Below are 21,659 nucleotides of genomic sequence, written 5' to 3' on the forward strand. Positions count from 1 at the left end.
GAGAAAAGAGAAAAACTGAAGAGGAACCAAACTACTAGCAGATTTTATTTGCATAATTATCACTTATTTCTCTGTAGTCTCAGAAGATGTTTAAAGCTGTATTATCTGGAGTTTCTTATGTTTGCTTCATAAAAATGTGTGTTCAATTGGTTATGTACCTAAATATATGATAGGCTATATGGGATACAATTACAACTAGTGTTGACTTCCATTTTATGTCTTATTCAAAAACAGCATCACCAGCAGAATAATGCTATGTTAGGGAATTTACAGAGAAAGGAAGGGCATTTATTTGAATTGCCAACAACATCTGTGTTCTCTCTGAAGATCTTCCATCCAGCTACTGACCTTGCTTAGTTTGAGATCTGATAAGATTACAATTCAAGATGGATATGGATTCAGGTAAGTCATCATGTTATTTACAGTAGCGCCTAACTGTTTCGTCAGATTTTCCTCCGTAAGCAACCAATTACAAGCAATATGGTGTGCATGATCACTAAAAATGGGATAGACATATTTTAAAGGGCTTGTCTACACAGGCAAGTTTACTGCTATAATTATACTGGTACAATTAAAGCCGTATAACTCCCCATGTGCACACTCTTATTCCAGTATAACAGTGGCTCTTTCAGTTTAGCTTAAACTCCTTCCCAAATGACATAAGCTAAAACAAATAAATAAATAAATAAAAACGGCACTCTTATACCAGAATAAGAGTTTCTGCATGGAAAGTTAACTAATCAGTTTAAATTCACACCTTAGCTTAACCCTGTATAATGCATGATGTTATTCACAAACTTAAGCAGAGCCTTACTTTAAGTATGTAAATGCATTAAAGTTATTGGGACTACTCATGTTTAAAGTTATGCTTGTAGATGTATGGATCAGGACCATCGGCAGCACACACTCCCAATAAAGAGCAGATTCAGAATTACATAAAGGCCTCTAGGAACAATTAGCATGACCACACAAGCAGCCTGTTTTAATATGTTCTGAGTACATAGAGGGTTTTTTATGGGGGCAATTAAACTTTTATAGAAATGGCTCGGTGCTTGTAAGTTAGCCCAAGGAACTTGGCTTTTGTTATTTCCTTATCTTTTAATCTTGCCTCCTTCTAGAATTTTTTTTTTTTTTTTTTTTGCTGTACCTGATCTCCGTTTCCATTCCTCTGCTTGTTTTTATTCGAGCCATTCAAACATCACTCTCAGGAACAGGAAGTCAATTGGAATGTATATTTTTGATGTTATGTTAACAAACTCCAGGGTTAGCATGGTAAACCATAAATAAAAAGGCATAAAAAAAACCCAAATGGCCCCTTTGTTGAAAAAGTAAACCATAAATAACAGCTTTAAAAAATGTGTAAAGCTGAAATGGAGCATCATTCCAATAAATTACCAAACAGGACCCATTAGCCTTATAAAAATGCAAACCACAATGTGCTTAAATGAAGTTAATAAAACCAGCTGGGGAAATTTTATTAACAAGCTGCTTAAGTGTCCAGCATTTCTTTTTTTTTAGCTGAAATCTTGTTTTGCTAAAAAGACAAAGCTGTATAAAAAGTTGAGAAGGAGGACAGTTATTATTTGAGTGCCTTTTTCATTATCCTTCCTGTTAATTGAATCTCCTCTTCCTAAGGAACATGCTGGAGCTCTTGATTCAGTCATGCTTAATTTTGCTGAGAAATCTGAAATGTAAAACAAGGACATAAAAATTCTCCAAGCTGCAGAGGATACACTTGGCTTTCAAGTACAATATTATTAATAATAATATTCTCCCTTTTTTGCAGCTTACTAACATTTACTTCCTTCCCCTTCTAGCTGTCATATTTGTACCAATTCTTGTTCTTACAATACATTGTCATTCTACAGATTGAAAGCCATAGCTTCATTAAAATGTTAAAAAATTGAGCAATAATTTCTTCAGAGATAATCATGAACTACCACCGTTCTGTAGCTGGCTAGGAAAGGATCACTGCTGCGGAGATTTCATTTACAGGCCAATTCAACTCTGCAGTGATATGCTTCATTTACTACTGTCAACCTGATCCTTCCCTGGTCATATGGAATCTCATTTGTTCTAAGGCCCCACCGCTTGATTTAAATTCCCAGACAAAAAATGACACTCAGAGTAAAAAAATACGGGGATGTTGTAATATCCCCACAAGTAGCATTATAAATACAGAAAATTCAGAGCTCAAGGTTAAATTCAAAAGAAATCCACATATGTATGGAAATGAACAATGAAGGCACCCAGATAACCTTAACTTTGGCTTGTAGTGATACCATGAAATAACCATGAAATTTTGATTCATGCATTTTAGTGTTCATTTTGCTTAACTGAATTTGAAAGAGACATTATTTAAGCAGGTGATGGATGTGAAACTGCACAAAGAGCAAGCAGGTTTTAGACTGGATCTAGTGTAGATCACATCTGTCCTCAGATGATTGACTGAGAAAGGGCTTGTCCCCCATAGAAGACTGCAGTTGATCTTCATAGACTTCACCAAAGCTTTCAGTCGCATTCATAGAGAGACACTATGGAAGACCTTGTGACAATATGGGCTTCCCAGAAACACAGTGTCACCAGTCAGCATGCTGTACGGCAGCTCAAAATACTGTATAAGGACAGAAAATGGAGAGACACATTGGTTTGAAATCACTAAAGTGCAGAAGAGAGACATCGTATCATCCCGTCTTTCCTGCATTGTGATAGATTATGAGATGCAAAGAGCAATATCAAAGGGAGATACAGGAGTTAAGTGGAGTTGAGGGAAAACTTCAAGATCTTTACTCTGCAGATGATATTGTTCTCTTGGACACAGATGGCAAGGCCATGAGGGAGACCGTTATCAATGTCAAATGTGAGGCTTCTAAAGTAGGCTTAAGAATCGGCCAAAGGAAACAAAAGTCATGATTGTCGAAAGAGGAGTCAGCATTGATGGTACATTTGTGATTAATTGTGACTAATATGGCATGGTTAACAAGTCTGTATATCTTGAAAACACAATCATTGCCGATGGCCAACTCCATAAGAAGGTGAAAGAAAGAACTGGAAAGGCAAATGGAGGTTTTTTTTCAAGACAGGCAAATATTTGGAAAAAGTAAGGAGATTCATGCAAGGACCAAGATAAAGTTATACAATGTCATTATGAAACTCACATTGTTATATGCTTCTGAAACTTGGCAAATGCTAGATGCCCACAATAGGAAACAACCCATTCCATCAGAGATGCTTGCAGAGACTAGCTGGTGTCTGCTAGCAGGATAAAGTAACTAATGCTATGTTACAAAAGACTGGCCAAAAGACTGTACAGATAATGATTCAAGAAAGAAGGCTCAAGTGGTTTGGGCATGTTGTAGGGATGTCAAAAAACTGTATTCCTAGACAAGCCCTTGACTGGATACCACTTGGAAAAGAGGAAGACAACAGTTGGCATATAAGAAAACCATTAAGAAAGATGTGGATGTCTTGGAAACAGACTACAATGAAGCAAGAAACTTGGCTTTAGACAGAGGTGGAAACACTGGGTTGTCTCACAATCTAATATTCCCCCCGCTCTTCATTTTCCCCTCAAAGGTCTGACACCAAGTGACATTTTTTTAAAAGCATCTGTTGTGTAATTAATTCTAGCTTGTGAACTGCTTGACTCATTTACTTTTAAATTCTCATAAAATTCATTCTGTACTCACAGAGCAAATTCTGATTTTTTCAGGGGTTATGCTGTATTCTTCAAAAACAAAGCAGGGATTCATCCTCTTTTTTAAGTGCAAAACTCAGCCTTAGCTATGGAGCTGCAACTGGTGTCTCTAGTAGCCTCGGGAAATGGGAGTCCAACTCCATCCAAATTGGCAAGGTGTATTTCTTATTGACTGGTGTACTGCCCACCTGTTCTGTGTGAAAACAGATGGTATATGGTTCCCTGAAATAGTAGTTTTCCTCATTGTTTTGATAGGGTGTTGCCTTACACCACCAGGGAGACCAGCAGCTTGGTTTTCCTCTCTGTGCGAACCACTGCAGGAACACAGGCTTGCATTGCCTCTTAGGGTATCTCTACACAACAAGAAGAAACCCACAGCAGCAACCCTGAGCCTAGGTCTACAGACTCAGGCTCATACTACAGCATTAAAAATAGCTGTGTAGACATTCAGGCCTACAGATTCAGGCTCCCACGGCTCCCATTAGAGTGCTAAAAATAGTGGTGAAGATGTTTGGATTTGGAGCTCAGGCTCTGAAGCCCACCCTCTCCCTTAGGAATATCTACACAGCTATTTTTAGTACCATCATGCGAGCCCCAGTCTGTAGACTTGAGCTCTGAGACACAATGCCAAAAGTTTCTGTTTTCAGTGTAAACATGCTTTACAGCTTTAGACTGTATATATCCTTTTATACTACATCTGCTATTTGAGCACCATCTGGCAAAATTATCAATGTCTGTACTATATAATATGATCCAAAAAAGGAGGAAAATCAGCTTGATGTCCAGTTCACTTGTATATGCTTTTAGGCTTCTCTTCTGACAAGAAGTAAATACACACTGGGTACAACCAGCCATGGCTGAAAATTAGAGGTCAGATCCTGCAGAAATGAAACTAACATGCAATACTTAATTTGTAATGAAAGAGGTGCCAGGGCTCAAGCAATTTTTTACATTCATAAGTGATGCAGCAAACCCAGAGGTGCTGGGGATATGAACTACCAAGCTTAGAGGTGCTGAGGCTCAGCCCTGGCAAGCCCTGGCACAAATTAAGCACTGCCACCACGAGTTCTGGGACTGAGTCCTATAAGGGTGGTAATTTTGGGTTTTTGTTTAATCATGCCTCCTTATCTTGAATGCTACTGGCATTTTGCGTGATCTAATCTCATCTGTCCTACTGATTTCTTTGTCAGTTTTGAAATTTTAGAAAAGAATGCTCAGACAAGAGTTCTGATTGTCCAGACAATTACATTTCCAATAGCTACCCAGTGGTCATAAGTAAGTAACAATTTACCCCAGGCAGCAGACAATAAAATGTGAAAAAAATACCAAAAAACCATCTTATCCCCAAATCCTACCTCACGCTTCCCCAAAAGCTGTCACACAAATGGCTTTAGCAGCATACCCAGAAGGCCACCAACTACAGGCTATTTCAAACAAGGATGGGAAACAAGTTTGAGTCCTGGTGTCCTCACTGAAAATACAACTCCAGGGATGTAACTAGGGGGAGCCATTTTGATTACCTTCTCTGACCACCAAAGTGGCAGTGTAATATGGTGGCCACCACCTGAGCACCCCCTGATGGCAGAAGGTCACTTTGCATGCCCCTGCATCTGTTAGTCTCTCTTGTGGCTAGTAGCACCCTCAGTTAGGGCTGGTTTAATCACAGAAATGATTCAAACAATCCTCAGGGTCCCCCACATGAAGTCCATAATCACAACACAATAGTTCATATTCGGCCCTGGTTCTTCTGACACACACAGAGCTCTTCCCTCTGTCTCAGACAGCTTTCATTCTACTTCTGGAGCACTGGCCATAGGGCTCCCTCTCTGAGCACCTGCCCCCTTGTTTTGGGGACCCACAACTGGAATTAGCATCACTCCTCTAAGGTTCCTCCCCCCAGACACAGCCTGCACAATCAGTCCTTCTCTTCCTGCCTTCTGACAGGCCTTTATAGCCCCAGGTATAGATCTGTTCCCTTTAATTGGCTCAAATGGACCCATCTTCTCAGCCTGGTCTACTCACATGGACCAGTTACCCTATGACAGGTAGCTTGCCCTACAGAGAGAGGTGGTCCCTTAGCCAAAGAGATCCCAGGCCATTTAGGGCATTTAATTTGCTCCTTAATCTCCACCCAAAGACCAACAGGCAGCCATTGCAAATTCTGGAGCACTGGTGTCATATGCTCCCAACAAGATGCACCTCTCAATAAGTGAGATGATCCATTCCACACCAGCTTCAGCCTCCAAATGGTTTTAAGGTGTAGCTTCATGCTGAGTGCAATGCAATAGTTTAATCTTGAGGTGACAAAGATATGGATAACAGTGGCAAGGTCCACATCCCGATGAAAGGCTCAACTTCCTGACCCTAAAAAGCTGAAATAGTTAATATATGTACTCTACTGTACATTAACAACAGCTGAGGTCCAAAATCACCCCCAAGTTCTGAAGTCTTGTGACCAATGACAGATACACTACCTCAGTCACAGAGACCCTTTAAACATTTGTTACATAAATAACAAACGTTTAGCTGTCCTAGACTGCGTGCCATAATGCAGAAGACTTTGGTTTTGGAGCAAGTCAGATGATTTGTTTCTCTGGACAGCACAGAGAACAGGGAGCACTGTGGATGATGGTTGAATTAGGTCTGCTAATTCTATAGTACTTCAGGCAACCCCATGCTGCTCAACCTCCTTTCTTGTCACAGGAAAAGCATTCCTATATTTGATATAAGAATACAGGATTTGAAGGAGTGGGGATAATCAGAAGTGGAGTAGTCAAGGATGGGCATTAGGAGAACCGTGAAGACTGAGAATAGCAGTTGGGAAATTTCTGGATAGAAAGCTTATGAAAATGAAACCATACTTCTCCCTGTTCACCAACAGATAGTAGTAGTGAGTTCCATGCACTCTATATCAAGATAGTCTTTTTTATACACTTATAACTTACAAAGGGGACTATTAATCATGTACAACAAGGCAAGTGCACACCAAAAGACTAGAGTGAATAGACTGGCTGGATTGTGGCTGTGGCTAGGAAGATACACATCCTCAGTGTTTTAAGAATTGCATGAGCCAGTTTAGACATGCACAAACTAGTGATAAGTCACACACACTTAAGCCAGGAGTCACATGTGTAAACTGCCCATTACAGTTTCAGAAATAGCAGCTGGTGCTGCCCTTCCCCATCAAAATACATATGTGCATGCACACAGACAGAGAGAGCTTCCTGGACTCCATCTCTATCTTTTTTTACAAGTAACTGCAAAATGAGGTGAGGATGTGACACGCTGAAGTACATCTGTCCCTAAATGGAAGGGGAGAAGTGGGTAGCATAGCTAAATGGAACACAGAGGTCCTTTATTCAAAATTCCACTGATACGTGTGCAGCCCACCTCTGTGTGCATGCCCAAACCATGGCTTCACAAGGCTGTGGTTTAATATTCAGACTAATTTAGGCACTCTGTTGAAAAGTTGCCTCACCACTAGTGTGCTCCCTCCTGGCTGGGTATGGCATAGCAGCTTTTAGTCTCCATCAGTTCCCACTGCTGACTGCCACTTCAGTCTGCCTCTTCTCATGACTAAGCCCTCTGTCCAGGTCACTTTAAAGTCTCTCCCCTTCTGGCGTAAACAAAGAGTCCAATAAACTAAACTTAAATAAACCTAACTCTTCAGCTCTTCAGGGTTGTACTCCCACTCTTGTGCAGAGCAACACCTCTTGGGTCTCCTTCCCTGGAGACAGGACTCCAGATTCAGCAGTCTTTCTCACCCTTGTGTCATGGTGTTCCCACACCACCTTTCTTAGTGCTTGATATGGGAACCCAACCCTCCCCGAGTTCTAGTTCAGGGACCCTGTAGTGAACAGCAATGTCTGCTTCCACAGACGCCTCACTGCCTCCCTTGACTTCTTCCTAGTTTGGCCTTTCTTCAAGCCATCTCCCACAGTGTCTCCCTGTAGGCTTACTGTACACGTGACTCTCTCTAGGCTCTCCCTTCAGTCTCTGACAACTAGAGAGAAACAGCAGAGTTCTTCCCCTCTGATCCTGCAGTCCCCTCCACATCTTGGCTTCCTCCCTTGATGCTCACCACCCACTTCCTCTCCCAGATGGGCTTCATCTTCAGTGAGGCCTGGCTCATCCTCCAGATACTGCCAGGTGCCTTAATTGAGCTTGTTAGCACCAGTAAACCCTTTTAGTGCCATCACACGTTCACACAATTCTTTGTAAATAGAGAGTATCTTGTGCCCAACTCACAGAAGGAAACAAGTCTACAAACTCTACTGTACATTTCTACAATTTAAACTTGTTTGAAAATTTAGCCCTAATTAATAAAAGCTATTGAATAAATATACAATTCTTATTGCATTATAGATTATGCATTGACCAGATCTCTCTGGACAGGTAATATACTAAATGATGGCCCAGAGAGTGACCTTAGTTGCACTATTGTAAATCTGAAGAATACCCGTTAAAGATAATTAAATTACTATGGGTTTTCACCGGTGTTATTCAGATCAGAATCTGACCCCTAGTTTTAAAAATATATTTGTCAGAATTCCCAGTATCCTCATCCAAGAAGGTTATATTTGGGATAGAAGAGAAACTATACGTTTTTAATGTGTTATAACCATTTATAGATTACGTAAAGAGAATTCCATAGATGTTGTGGAAAACTAATGGCTGTTTTCTAGTGCTGAGCATACTCTGTAAACAATAAATAAGCGCATTTGTCCCACAGCTATACGGGGAGGGTAAGATGTTTTATCATTTTTATGCCTACACTTGCATAATTATAGCAACATATTTCATGCCTTACTGTGTATACTTTTCAGAATTCGATACATGCTTTTGTCTTTCATGCATTTCCTTTCCTGGGAGCCAGGGAAAATTGATTTTCATGTTCTTAATTGTTAATTCTGTTCTTGAGGTTAAAACAATAAAGGAATAATATTAAAAGAGTAACCATCCTCCCTACCATATGCTTTGTTAAATGGCAATGTTCTCCACTGTTTATTACAGTTGTTAATTTGTATGGAGTTACATGAATGAGAAATGGCAGAATTTAATGAATTCTTTGCATATCTCTTCTCTATCTTCTGAACCTTCCAGTCACATCTGATCAAAATCTGTTGGGTGACAAGCTTGAAGACCACCATCAAGAAAGTTCCTTCACTACTTAACATTAATCAGTTAATCTTGTCAAAGTGTAAAGGATGCATATATAGTTTTCTGATGATATCCTTGATTCTGGGACTAAATGTATTAAAGGCACTTGGTACAAGATTAGGGAGCAGGGTTTTATAGCACTTATTTTTATGGGCACATGAAATACAACTGGATTCAAAGATTATTCTACTTGAATATTCACTCCTTAAGTGTGAGCAAAATGAAAACCAGTGAAATTTACTAACTAGTGTGTGTAAATGTTAAGGCCCAAATCTGATTTTTAAAATACTTGTGTGCATATTTTGAATAACTCTAAACCAAACGATAATGAACACTGCAATATAAAAAGAGAGACTTGCTGGCATTATTCACACTGACATATTCAGACCCAAACTGAATAATACCAAATTTCAAAGAGATTTAGTATATATGGGCCAGGTAGTACAGTTAATGAATAGCATATTTTATCATTTCTTTCATTTTCCACACATTGTGAGACAGAAATATACCCTCTATGAAGGTTTTCTGACCATAAGAGACAAAAGTGGGGCTTGAGAATGAATAAGTAAATAAAACCTTTTTGTATAATCAAAGGGAACTTCTAGCCAGGAGTTTTGCCACTTACACAGTAGGACTAGAATGATCTTCTTCCCATGGGCTGATTGAATAAATAAAGGCAGCTGTAGAAATATTTGTTTATATTATTTCTGAAAAATAAAACAGTCTAGGCCACATTTTCTCACCAGCTCTCTTTAATTCCTTCTGTCTTTTTTCTCAACTTTTGCACAATGTATGGTTGTTCTGGTTCTTCATACAAGGGATTATAAACTACCTAGCCAGGTTATGCAAATCCTATTATTCCACATATTGTACTCCTTAGGCTACAATATATGGAAGGGTCTAAGACCTTGCAGACAACATAACTGAATTTCTGGTAATAACAGAAATTTGTTGTGTGTTGTTATACTTCAGCGGGTCATCATTTTGTAGATTTCCATATGAATGCATAGCCACTATTCCCCAAAACATATATCAACACCTAAATTAAGACACTTATATTTAAAATAAAACCTTACCAAACTGAATTGGCTGCCTAAGTCTTTTGTATTTGGTTAATTACTGTTAATTACTGGCACATACTGTTGAGTATTTCATTTTCTGCAGTGCCATGCGGGTTGAGGTCAATAGCTCTTCAGCATTAGGGATGAGAGAGAATTCAAATGTTACTAATAAGTCTTAGTTCAACTCCTGATGGACAATGCTCTACATCCCCAAAACTTTCATCACAATAGGCAACGGGCTCCTTTAAGGTGAGTCAGGGCCCAGGCTGCCTGTGATTGCCTTCTAAAGACTCATCTGGAATAATTAAGTCCCAGGTAGGTCTTCAGAAGGCAGTAATGGGCAGGCTGGGCCACAACTCTCCTTAAAGGGGCTAGTTGTTCCATGATAGCAACATAATAGTCTGAGTCTATACAGGTAGGCCAAGGATGGAATGGCACAGAGACCTCCTCCTTTACAGAAAAGGCCCCTGCAGGGCTGGGTTTAGAGGCACATTCATAAGGCAGCTGAAGAAGCTTGCACAGCTGCCAGCCAAGCTGTAACTCTTCTGTGGATGCAGAGGTTCCATCTCTATGAATGTCAGTCTTGTACTTTTCACAAGCATTAAATGCATAAAAAACCATAAAGTTAAAAGACCATGAGCATAATTTTATCTTCTCAATAAAAATGTAAGCTGGGAGTTTCAAAGGCGCCTTAAGGAAGTTATGCAGCCAACTCCCATAGGCCCCTTTGAAAATCTAAGCTGCAGTAACTTCAGAAGAGCATCATGTTTAGATGGGAAACAACCAAACAAAAAATATATTAGGTGTTTTGGTTTTGTATGTCATATTTACATAAAATAGTAGCCTTTGGTTTGTTAAATATTAATGTTGAAGAAATGGGCCACTCTGTTCAGATATATTTAACTGGTGATCTGGATCTCCATTTTCCATACCCAGGGAAAGCCTCCTAATACTCCCAGAAGCCACAGTAAGAATGGCATCTAATTTCTTCTCAAACTGACATGTATTCAGAAATAATAAAGAGAAGGAAACAATGCTAATTTATTTTTATGAATGTCAGGGATGACACTGCACTTTCATTTTGCATCCAGCTCAAATTATGTTTGTCAGATACTTCATTTTAAGAGTCCTGTTACATCTTTTCAAAGGCCTCCTTTATATATTCATGAAATAATTCATTGTATTTTAGCTTCCAAGAATGGTAATTGCTGCAATCTTGTAAATTAGCATGAGTACTGCCAGCAAGACACTCTATTAAAATTCATCTATGATGTTAAATATTTTATTACCTAATAAATATTCTAAGAGGAAATCTACAACTACTACACTTAAAATTACATTTTTGCTTCTCTAAGTTAAAATTTTCTTGGGCAACTATTCACATTAATGATTTTTTTTCATACATATTAGAAAACATCAAATCAAATTAGAAATTTCAAGGAGTAGATCATCATATCCTATGTTTATTTTCATTAAATGGCAGAACAAAATTTTTGTACAGATCAATCATGTCCTAGTTTTCACAGAATGCAGAAGTTAGCTACAAGTAAAATGATAAGGTTACACTATGCAAGGAAGTAATAAAGTTTCCACAGTTGCACATGCAATAAAAATTTAGCACCACTTTGTTATTGGTTTCCTAGTTTGTTAGTGACCTCTGGAACAGCTCTAAGAAACTGTTATAAAGCATTGTAGAGCTAATTGCTATTCACAAAGTTAAAGGTAGGTGTGTCTCAGTGTATCCATTATGAAGTCTTATTTTAAGAATTACAACAGGATAGTAAACATTTGCTCAAATCTGACATGCGGAGCTCAATCCTGTTTCCATTGCATTTAAAGTTTTCTTCTCCCTCCTCCACAAGGCTCCCTCCTCCTCAAAAGTCCAACCTTGCCTCTTTCATATAGTTCTCTCTGGAGTTGGATGAGGAAGGCAGCCAAGTGGCCTTCAACTTTGTCATCATCTTCTCCCTCTCCACTTGGAACAAAAGACAGGAGTTGGTTGCCTAGAATCCATTCAGGACCTAGGGGTGACAGTGGACGAGAAGCTGGATATGAGTCAACAGTGTGCCCTTGTTGCCAAGGAGGCCAATGGCATTTTGGGATGTATAAGTAGGGGCATAGCCAGCAGATCGAGGGACGTGATCATTCCCCTCTATTCGACATTGGTGAGGCCTCATCTGGAGTACTGTGTCCAGTTTTGGGCCCCACACTACAAGAAGGATGTGGATAAATTGGAGAGAGTCCAGCGAAGGACAACAAAAATGATTAGGGGTCTGGAACACATGACTTATGAGGAGAGACTGAGGGAACTGGGATTGTTTAGTCTGCAGAAGAGAAGAATGAGGGGGGATTTGATAGCTGCTTTCAACTACCTGAGAGGTAGTTCCAAAGAGGATGGTTCTAGACTATTCTCAGTGGTAGAAGATGACAGGACAAGGAGTAATGGTCTCAAGTTGCAGTGGGGGAGGTTTAGGTTGGATATTAGGAAAAACTTTTTCACTAGGAGGGTGGTGAAACACTGGAATGCGTTACCTAGGGAGGTGGTGGAATCTCCTTCCTTAGAAGTTTTTAAGATCAGGCTTGACAAAGCCCTGGCTGGGATGATTTAATTGGGGATTGGTCCTGCTTTGAGCAGGGGGTTGGACTAGATGACCTCCTGAGGTCCCTTCTAACCCTGATATTCTATGATTCATTCACATTCTCTGTTTCAGCCAATGGTCACAAGCATCAAGGTATGGCTCAGCACTAAATGGATATCAAGTCTTTACTCAATTAACATTTGGAACCTACAGACCTGAGTATATCTGACCAACCATGTGACCACATATATTCTTTTTGGAAAAAAGTCAGTCCTTTAATGTATGAAGCAGAATAGGATTCTTCTGACAACCCATTTTTAATGGTTTTTGCCATAAAACCCCACAATATACCATTTCTTCTGCACAGTGTCCCAGAGTCACTTCTATAAAGAAATAAATCACACCGATCATGTTGCCCATCCTGTATACATTTAAAAGATGATCAGTTGGAGAACTTGCACCCTGAACATGTATCTTTGTTTATTTTCCAAGTAAATATATGACTTATGTTATGAAGGTGAGGCCCTACTGATACAAGGCTAGGTGCAAGTACCATCAATACAGTTCAAACTTGCTGTACGGCTCAGGCAATGGACAGTCATACTCAGCTGTAGCCCCTTGCTGTTAAAGGTTTGGGCTGTTCATGAGCAGAGACTGAAAATTATGCAGTGATTTTATTTGTGATTAAATAGGCACTCAAATAAGATCAGGGTGTTTTTTTTTTTTAAAATGAGTCATGAGTATTTGATTCAGCTCTCTAGAGATGAAAATCGAATGCACCATCTAGCGACTGATACATATCTTAAATGGTAGGCACACAGATAGTGCTTTTCATCCACAGATGGCAAAGCACTTTGATGAAGGGAGCAACTATCATGATACTCATTTTACAGTTGAGAAAACAGACACAGAAGTTCAGGCCAGTGTTTGTAAAGGTGGCAAGATGATGTTCTATGTTCTTTTTTGGCTGCCCTGACTTTGAGTCAGAATTTCAGAGGGCTTGTAAGGTCCAGAGGGGGTTCTGAAAATGCCCTCCCAATTTTGTTACCCTCTTCAGATAGATGAATTCACAGGCATCAGGAGTTTCAGATAGACACCCACTGTACCTTGCACATTGGGTAGTCACTTACAACTGTGCAAACTGAATGCAAGTTACTGTTTTGCATCTACTGTTTTGCACAGCTCCCAATAACTATACAAGGCCCAAGGCAGTGAAGAATCAGGTCTATAACATTTAGAGGCCCGAGCAGTATCTATCATAGAGGTCTATAAAGTATTCTACGTGCGGTTATTCATCAAAATTATAAAATGATTTTTCTCTTTTGACCGATTAGAGTTCTCCACATCCCTATCCTTATTCAAACAACCCAGCAATTTCTCTGCTGAATCAAGGCCACAGAGTAAATAGCTCTTCCTCTCATATTTAACTTTCAGAGTTGCAGGATAATGTAAAGTTGCCTCAGCTTTTACCTCAAGGAATGTCCATTACCGTAGTAGAAAAATATACCTTTTTACCTGTCCTTGTGAGCTAGTGTCTGGAGAAATCAAAATCCTTCCTCTTAAATAGCCATTCATTTCTCCTCATGTTAACCAGTATATTGTCTTTATCCTTTAAGAAAAACAGAGTCTGGCCACCATCAAGATTCAGTTTGAGTTGGCTCATGTCCACCCCATAAATGGTTTGTCTGAGCTGAGGCCCAGCAACAATAACCACGTTTTTTTCAGTGTCCAAAACTTATTTTCACCCTTGTAAGCTCATATTTGATTCTCTAAGCTATACGCTATTGTTTAAGAGCTTATTGTTAAACTTTCCTCTCACTGGGTTTAAAGTCAGATGTTTTTCCCCAGCCACCAAGACTCCACACTTTCCATCTGATACTCAGTGGTTATCAAACAGGAAGTACATTTGTCAAATTTCCCATCATAAGCTGCTACAGTTCCAGCTGTTCAGTAGTGTTTATATCCTCCAGAATCTTTTGTATGTTTTGAATCTCCTGCAGCCTTCACAGCTCCTGCTGGAAGCCACTGTCTTCTTTTTCCTTCTGACTGACATGGCTCTAGGGCACGGACACAGTTACAAGCCTAGAAGTAGTAATATTGCTTTCGTTTCATTCCTGCCACATAATGTTCACATTTACCTGGAAAGCCAAAGGGCAGAAAATCAAAGAGGAAAAAAATCAGCCTCCTAAGCTATTTAAATTGTTTAAAGCGTTTATCCAGTCATGAAGCAATCCCTGCTGTCTGTTCTGCCTGTCTGACACACCTCTAAAAGTAAAAGTATCAAAGGAGTGCTATCAAATAAAGCAAGGTGGGAAACAGTTTGAGATTTCAAATTTTTTACCTTCCCAAGTCAGGATGAAGAGTCAAAAATCTCAATTTTTTGCAAACCAATCATTTGAAAACAATTTCAGATTGGGTTAATAATTTTCATTTTGACAATTTCAAAATATTGTTTTTATTTTGACCTTGTTAATTTATACTGAAGATGGTTACAAAGTTATCTAAAATTTCAACATGAAAACTAATTTTGAACTGCATGTCAAAACTTCTCATTTTTTTCTCAAATTGGGAGTTTCAGCAAAACCAACTCTTACCCACAAATGTTTTCAGTTTCAACAAATGAGCATTTTGTTGGAAAATTCATGACCAACTCCACTATCTATACAATACTTCCATGTCACTCTTACCCTCTGATAAATATTGTAGTCACCTGAAGTCTCAAACTCATCATGTTGTTTATACTGGTATCTATGGTACTTTACAAATTCTCTCTCTCACACACACACACACACACACACACACACACACACACACACACACAAATAGTCAGATAGCAATTTATCAAATACCCTTGACCGCCTCACCTGTACTTGGCTTATAAACCATCTCTGCTGTATCTTCTTGTAGTATTCTAATGGTCCAGTGGAAGCACTGGTCATTCCCCTCAGACTTGCGGCCTTTGGGAAAGAAACTGAAGGGAGGAGCCAGGTGAATGGCTGCAGAATGCAGTTCAAATCAGGGACCACTGGTCAGTGATGATGCCATCCAAGTGTTCCCTTCAGGTTGACTGGACTTTATCTGCCCTGTGCTGACTGGCTGTTTGTACCAACCCTCTCCCTACTCCATCTTTCAGTCTCTTCACCATGGCCTCACTCCACCTGCCCGTCAGACCTTTCTCCTTTCCTCCTACCCTGTTGCCCTCAGCTCCCCACCTCCAATGCCCCCTCTGTCTTCCCTTGCCTTTCTGCTTAGCTAATCCTCTCCCTATGACATTCCACCCAAAGAAAAAAAAGTAAATAAAAATGGTTGAACTAACGTGAAGTTTGGAGACCTTTGCTCTGTTTACTCTGCTTGTGTTATACTGTTTTTCCTACCCTGTGCCTGCCTAGACCACATAGATTATAAACTAGTCAGCTAGTCACACAGTGGGGCACCCATTCTTGATTGGTCCTCAGGCACTACAGTATTAAACAAAAAATAATTGGTCACTACTGATTTCTAATGGGACCTCAGCACAATACACCTTTTCAGGTGTTACTTCCATGTGTATGTATACCCTAACACCCTTATACATCCAGTATCATGAGGCAAATGACTAACAAAAGGTAAAGAGTGGGAAAGAGGAGGCTGAATGAGGGAAGTGTAGAAAACAGAAGTAGGGGAATAGTTTCTCTTCGCTTCCTCAGTTCTTCAAGATAAAACTAAACATGCATTAACTACACAAGACTTTCAGTTAGAATGAAAAGAGTCCCTTGGATCAAACAAATTGCCACTGTTGGTCACTCTTTCAATCTATGAAGCAATAATTTTCTGTTATAACCCTCAGTTCCAGCCAACCATTGTCTTTAAGTTTCATGCATAAGTGTCTAATGTCAATACATAGATAGTATTATATATAGTAATATACATATATATGCTTATGAGTGTTTGTTGTCTACTTACACATATGTTTATATGTGTGTAATATATACACACATGCAGTTAACTAAGGAAATCATTAGGATATAATCCATGTTAAAATTTAGTTCTAATTTTTCAGCATATTAAATTTGCTTGTACCTCAACTTCAAGGGTCCATTATTTGAAGATACAAGTAAATATGTTATTTACAATAATCTCAGTAATCAAAGCAGAGACACTTTGATTCAGAGTATAAACAAATGATCTGTGATGTTCCCAGTGCAACAGCTGAATGAATGAATTTTTCAGCCTTACCCCCAAAAAATCTTTATTTTAAAAATAAGAAAATACAGTTTCAGTTAAGCTACATTATCATAATCATATATATCACTGAGGCGAATATCACCCCATGCATCAAGGACTTTGGGATTACTGATGATAATGCGTTAGAAAAACACAGTGACAGATGTGCCAAACATATTTGTTCTTTCAACAAATACATTCGTCTCAATAGGGGGCAAAAGAATAAACATCACATAAAGCACAGTATATAAATAAGAAGTGAAAGTGTTACTATGTTGTCACCTCTAATTCTAGTGAACTAACTATGCTTTGGATATTTCCTTACTAACCTTTACATACCCTTTGGTAGATAGTGAAGATAGGAAGACATATTAAATAGTTTTATGTTCCTAGTTTTTCTTTTGGGCCCCAATTTAGATAAATACTTAATCACATGCTAAAGTCCACAACTATTCGACAAAGCACTAAAACACAAGTTTAACTTTAAGCACACGCTTAAGTGCTTTGCTGAATTAGAACCTTAGCTGGCAGCCTGGAACATATATTAAAATACTTGGTACCCTGAATACGCTCTGCCTACATCTCTGCTCTCATTTCTTTCTATTCCTTCACTTTCCTTCATCTCTCTTTCCAAATTTCCTTCCTTGTTGCCTTTGCCTTCAGCCCCCGTGCTTATCTTTACCTCTCCTTTCACATTACACCATATGTTCTATATTTCAACCTTCAACTCCTGCTTTAAAACACACTTCTGAAAGACTTTCCAGATGAGATTTCTTCTCCTACAATGTCTGTACTCTTCATTTGAATGTACACCTTACATACTATATTATTTCTAAGTTACAATGTAAATGCTTTAGGGCAAGGTCCTTGTCACCTATTTATTATTATTTGATTGATTGATTTAGATACACATACAAAAAATTTGAGGGGTGCTGTGATGGGGCACTCACCTCCTGTGTGCCTCCTATCAGCCAGTGGTGGTACTGCAACATTTCCCCCCTGCTCCTGGCACCCCTGTATGTTGTCAGCCTCTATAAGCAGGTCTTCAGTGACTCAACCCTCCCGCCAAGTCAGATGGTCAAAAACTGGACAAACCCTTTTTTGAGGTAGGGAAAGTCCAACAAACTATCTGCATTCATTAGGGTCTTCAGTCCTCCACTTCTGGGCCCTTTAAAGCCCACCCTTAGCTCAGGCTTCTAAGCAAGCTTTGTTTCCTGCTTAAGCCACATTCCCAGTGGGGGAACCCAGGCTTACCTACTACTCCAGGTTCCAACCCCAGGGCCCTATAAAAAGCAGCCATATATAGCTGCTGCTATTCCCTGGCCCTTTTCCCACATAACCCCTTTTTCTTCATCCTTACATCAGGGCTGAAGTTCTCAGATCCTCTTCCTCCTTGCTGAATGCAAATGCCACCAGAAACCATCTTCTAGGTGTCTCAAGCACCTATGACCAGCACGGAGCACCCGGCCTTGCTCCTCTGGTCCCAGCCAGGAACTGATCTGCTCAGATGCTCCTTTTATCTGAACCTGTTGAGCTGTGATTAGCTACTTCTATGAAGCCTTTCTAGGCATGCCTGGAGGACGCACCTTCACTGCTCCTTTTCTGGGGCAGGATGTGGTAGGAATGTAGGACCTCCTGCATGGGGCCTCAAAAGGCCAGGTATACCCCATCACAAATGCCTATCCAACATTCTAGGTTGCTCTACCATAAGTTACAAAAACAAATACAATTAAACAGCCCACAGAACATTATGTTCTCTCTCCCATAAAACTGATTCTCCTCAAAAGCCCACCTCCACAACTGCCCATATAAATAGATGCATTCAACATACTGGAAATACCCCCACCACTATGTGGAGTAGCATTGTTAGATTTTACAAGCTAACTAATTATAGATCTGGGTCAGCATCGAGATGACAGAACCCCAAGGAACACTGGGTACTATGAAGTGGAAACCTTAGTGGTAATTCAGAAGATGACAGTCTTTCCTCTGAGTCAGTATTAAACCAATGTTCCAGCACGGTGTAAAGGAATACTGTTATATTGAGCCAAAATCAGTGCATTCTGTCTGCTTCACGCCAGGGATGAATATGAATATGGTCCACTGTCTATTGTATGAGATACAAAACCAGGGTTCTGACTAGACAAAAAAGTCAACAAAAACAATAAAAAATAATTTTCATCAAAAATTTTCAATGAAACTTTTTGGGATTTCTAAACCCCTCCAAAATTTATAGTAAATGGGCAAATACCTTGGAAATTTCTTGTTTCATCGTAGAATCATAGTACTGGAAGGGACTTCAAGAGGTCCTCTAGTCCAGTCCCCTGCACTTAAGACAGGACTAAGTATTATCTAGACAGTCCCTGACAGGTGTTTGTCTCATCTGCTCTTAAAAATCTCCAGTGACGGAGACTCCACAACCTCCCTAGGCAATTTATTCTAGAGTTTAACTACCCTGACAATTAGGAAGTTTTTCCTAATGTCCAACCTAAACCACCCTTTTTCCAATTTAAGCTCATTGCTTCTTGCCCTATCCTTAGAGGTTAATGAGAACAATTTTTCTCCCTCCTCCTTTTAACACCTTTTATGTACTTGAAAACTGTTATCATGTCCCCTCTCAGTCTTCTCTTGTCCAGACAAAACAGCCATTTTTTTTCAATCTTCCCTCATAGGTAATTTTTTCTACACCTTTAATCATTTTTGTTGTTCTTCTCTGGACTTTCTCCTATTTGTCCACATCTTTCCTGAAATATGGCACCCAGAACTGGACACAATACTCCAGGTGAGATCTAATCAGCGTGAAGTAGAGCAGAAGAATTACTTCTTGTATCTTGCTTACAACACTCTTGTTTATACATCCCAGAATGATGCTTGCTTTATTTGCGACAGTGTTACACTGTTCACTCATATTTAGCTTGTGATCCACTATGACTCCCAGATCCCTTTCCACAGTACTCCTTCCTAGGCAGTCATTGATGATTACCTGTTCTGTTCATTCCCTCTGGGGCACCTGGCATTGGCCACTGTCAGAAGACAGGATACTAGGTTAGATGGACCTTTGATCTGACCCAGTATGGCCATTCTTAGGTTCTTATATGCCATTTTCCACCAACACAAACAACCTTTTGATCTCATGGTATCTTTTGCTGAAGTATTAAAGTTGGTGTCCTGGCCAAATTCCAACTCTGATCATTACAGTTTGCCTACCTACATTTCCTGTGCATCTTCATTTTGATACAGTTTTCTTCATTTTCTTTTCTAAACTGTTGAATAACTTCACTATATCCTATTTCAGAAGTTGGTGAAATGATCTCTATAAATCGTTTATCCACCTCACAGGTGTGCTGTGAGACAGAATTTATACAGAGAGTTTATTGGTTGAAAGACACTATGGGCCAAATTGTGGTCTGTAGCCACTGACCAAAGTAGATAGAGATATGAAAATGCACTATCCCCAAGGGAATGCAGGGAGGGACTGTGCAGGGTATGGAGCTATTGTGCAGTGTGCACTATGTTGTAGGATGATGCAGGCTGCTCCCTCCAGAGCAGCCAGACTGTTCTATAGACCAGTGCTGGGTGTGACTTGCAAAAGTGAATGCAAATTGCTACCTGTGAGGAGGTGATCACCCCCACTCTATCCTGGAAATGGTTAAGGAGGCTGGGAAGGGGATAAGTAAGCAATAGGTCACATCTGAAGGGAATTAAGGTGGCATAAGCAATCCCCTGATTGATGATGGAGCCCACATGAGAAGGGACAGGCGGGCTGGTATAAATCCAAGAAGCTGGCAGCAGAAAAGGGCCTATCCAATTTTGTGGCCATTATATGTATTGATGAGCATAATGTTGGCACTAACCTGATGTGGTAAACCCAGGACAAACAGCTACAAAAGGGGGGGTAGTAATTAGTCCCAGGGGATTAAAAGGCCCCTCCCTATCCACTGAGGAGAGAGAACCAGGGGCAATAAGGTTCAGCTGGAAAAGGGGTTGCTAGGGAACCAATTAGGTTCAGCTGACTCCAACTACTTGGGACCTTTTTAAACCCTCCCCTGGGTGGTAGGAGAGGGAGAGTGAGGGGAGCAGAGAAGTTGCCAGTAGGCTGTTTGCAGCAAGACACCAGACCTTCCCAGTAGGGAGGCTGCACTCGCTCCCCAGAAGGGAAGGAAAACAAGCACAAGGGACTGACTGAGGAGAGGAGTAGCAGGACCCTGTGCCACCTATAAGGATTCACCTTGCCCTATACCTGAGTCTCCAAGGCTAAAAAGGTATTTTGCCACACTGGATAAGAGATGTATGCCCAACTATGATTGCTATCCTATTTGAATCTTTGTTGAGTACAATGGTGATTAGAAAGAGACCCTTGGAAAGCAGGAACAACTGCCTCAATGAAATACTATATTGTTCTTAACTACTGAGATAGTACAGTGAGTTATATTATTGTAATAATGTGGATTCTTGCACATGTCAGGATACTGGGCAATGAAATGGCAGCTAACACAACAAAAATGTCTTATAAATGAGGAGGTTGATATAAAGATTCCTCTGAGTAAACAGGACTTCAAAAGTTTGGCTAACAGAAACTTAAGAGAGAATGGCAAGAACTATGGACCAAAGAGAAAAAGAACAAAGGTTCTATGAAATATGTCCTAAACTTGAGGATAATGGTATACTTATAGTTATGATAAAAAAGTGAACTATGTTTGGAATGCTAGCAGGTCACTGTGACCTGAATGGTAATTACTAAACAAGCACGAAGTCCAAGAAACAGTTGATTATCTGCTGTGGCAATGCAGGGAGAATTATACAGAAAGAAAAAGTCTTTATGAAGAACTGAGATGCCTTAAGGTGAAAGAATTTTGTCTGAAAGGATTGGTGAGAATACCAAGTGGGATAGCATTAAAAAAACATTACTTTGATTTTTTTTTTAAGGATACAGGACTGGATGAGCAGATATATATTTTT

At 39.8% G+C, this 21,659-nt stretch overlaps 1 long non-coding RNA gene across 1 annotated transcript; it reads right to left on the minus strand.

The window, feature by feature from the left end:
- Nucleotides 1–418: 418 nt before the first annotated feature.
- LOC122465912 lies at nucleotides 419–18,179 on the minus strand. Its single transcript, XR_006291056.1, has 3 exons — nucleotides 18,061–18,179; nucleotides 15,362–15,468; nucleotides 419–1,684 (listed from the first exon to the last, which is right to left on the minus strand). It is a non-coding gene; the product is annotated as an uncharacterized LOC122465912 (long non-coding RNA).
- Nucleotides 18,180–21,659: the final 3,480 nt, after the last annotated feature.

This window comes from Chelonia mydas, chromosome 5 (genome assembly GCF_015237465.2).
Source record: "Chelonia mydas isolate rCheMyd1 chromosome 5, rCheMyd1.pri.v2, whole genome shotgun sequence".
Classification (NCBI taxonomy): domain Eukaryota; kingdom Metazoa; phylum Chordata; order Testudines; family Cheloniidae; genus Chelonia; species Chelonia mydas.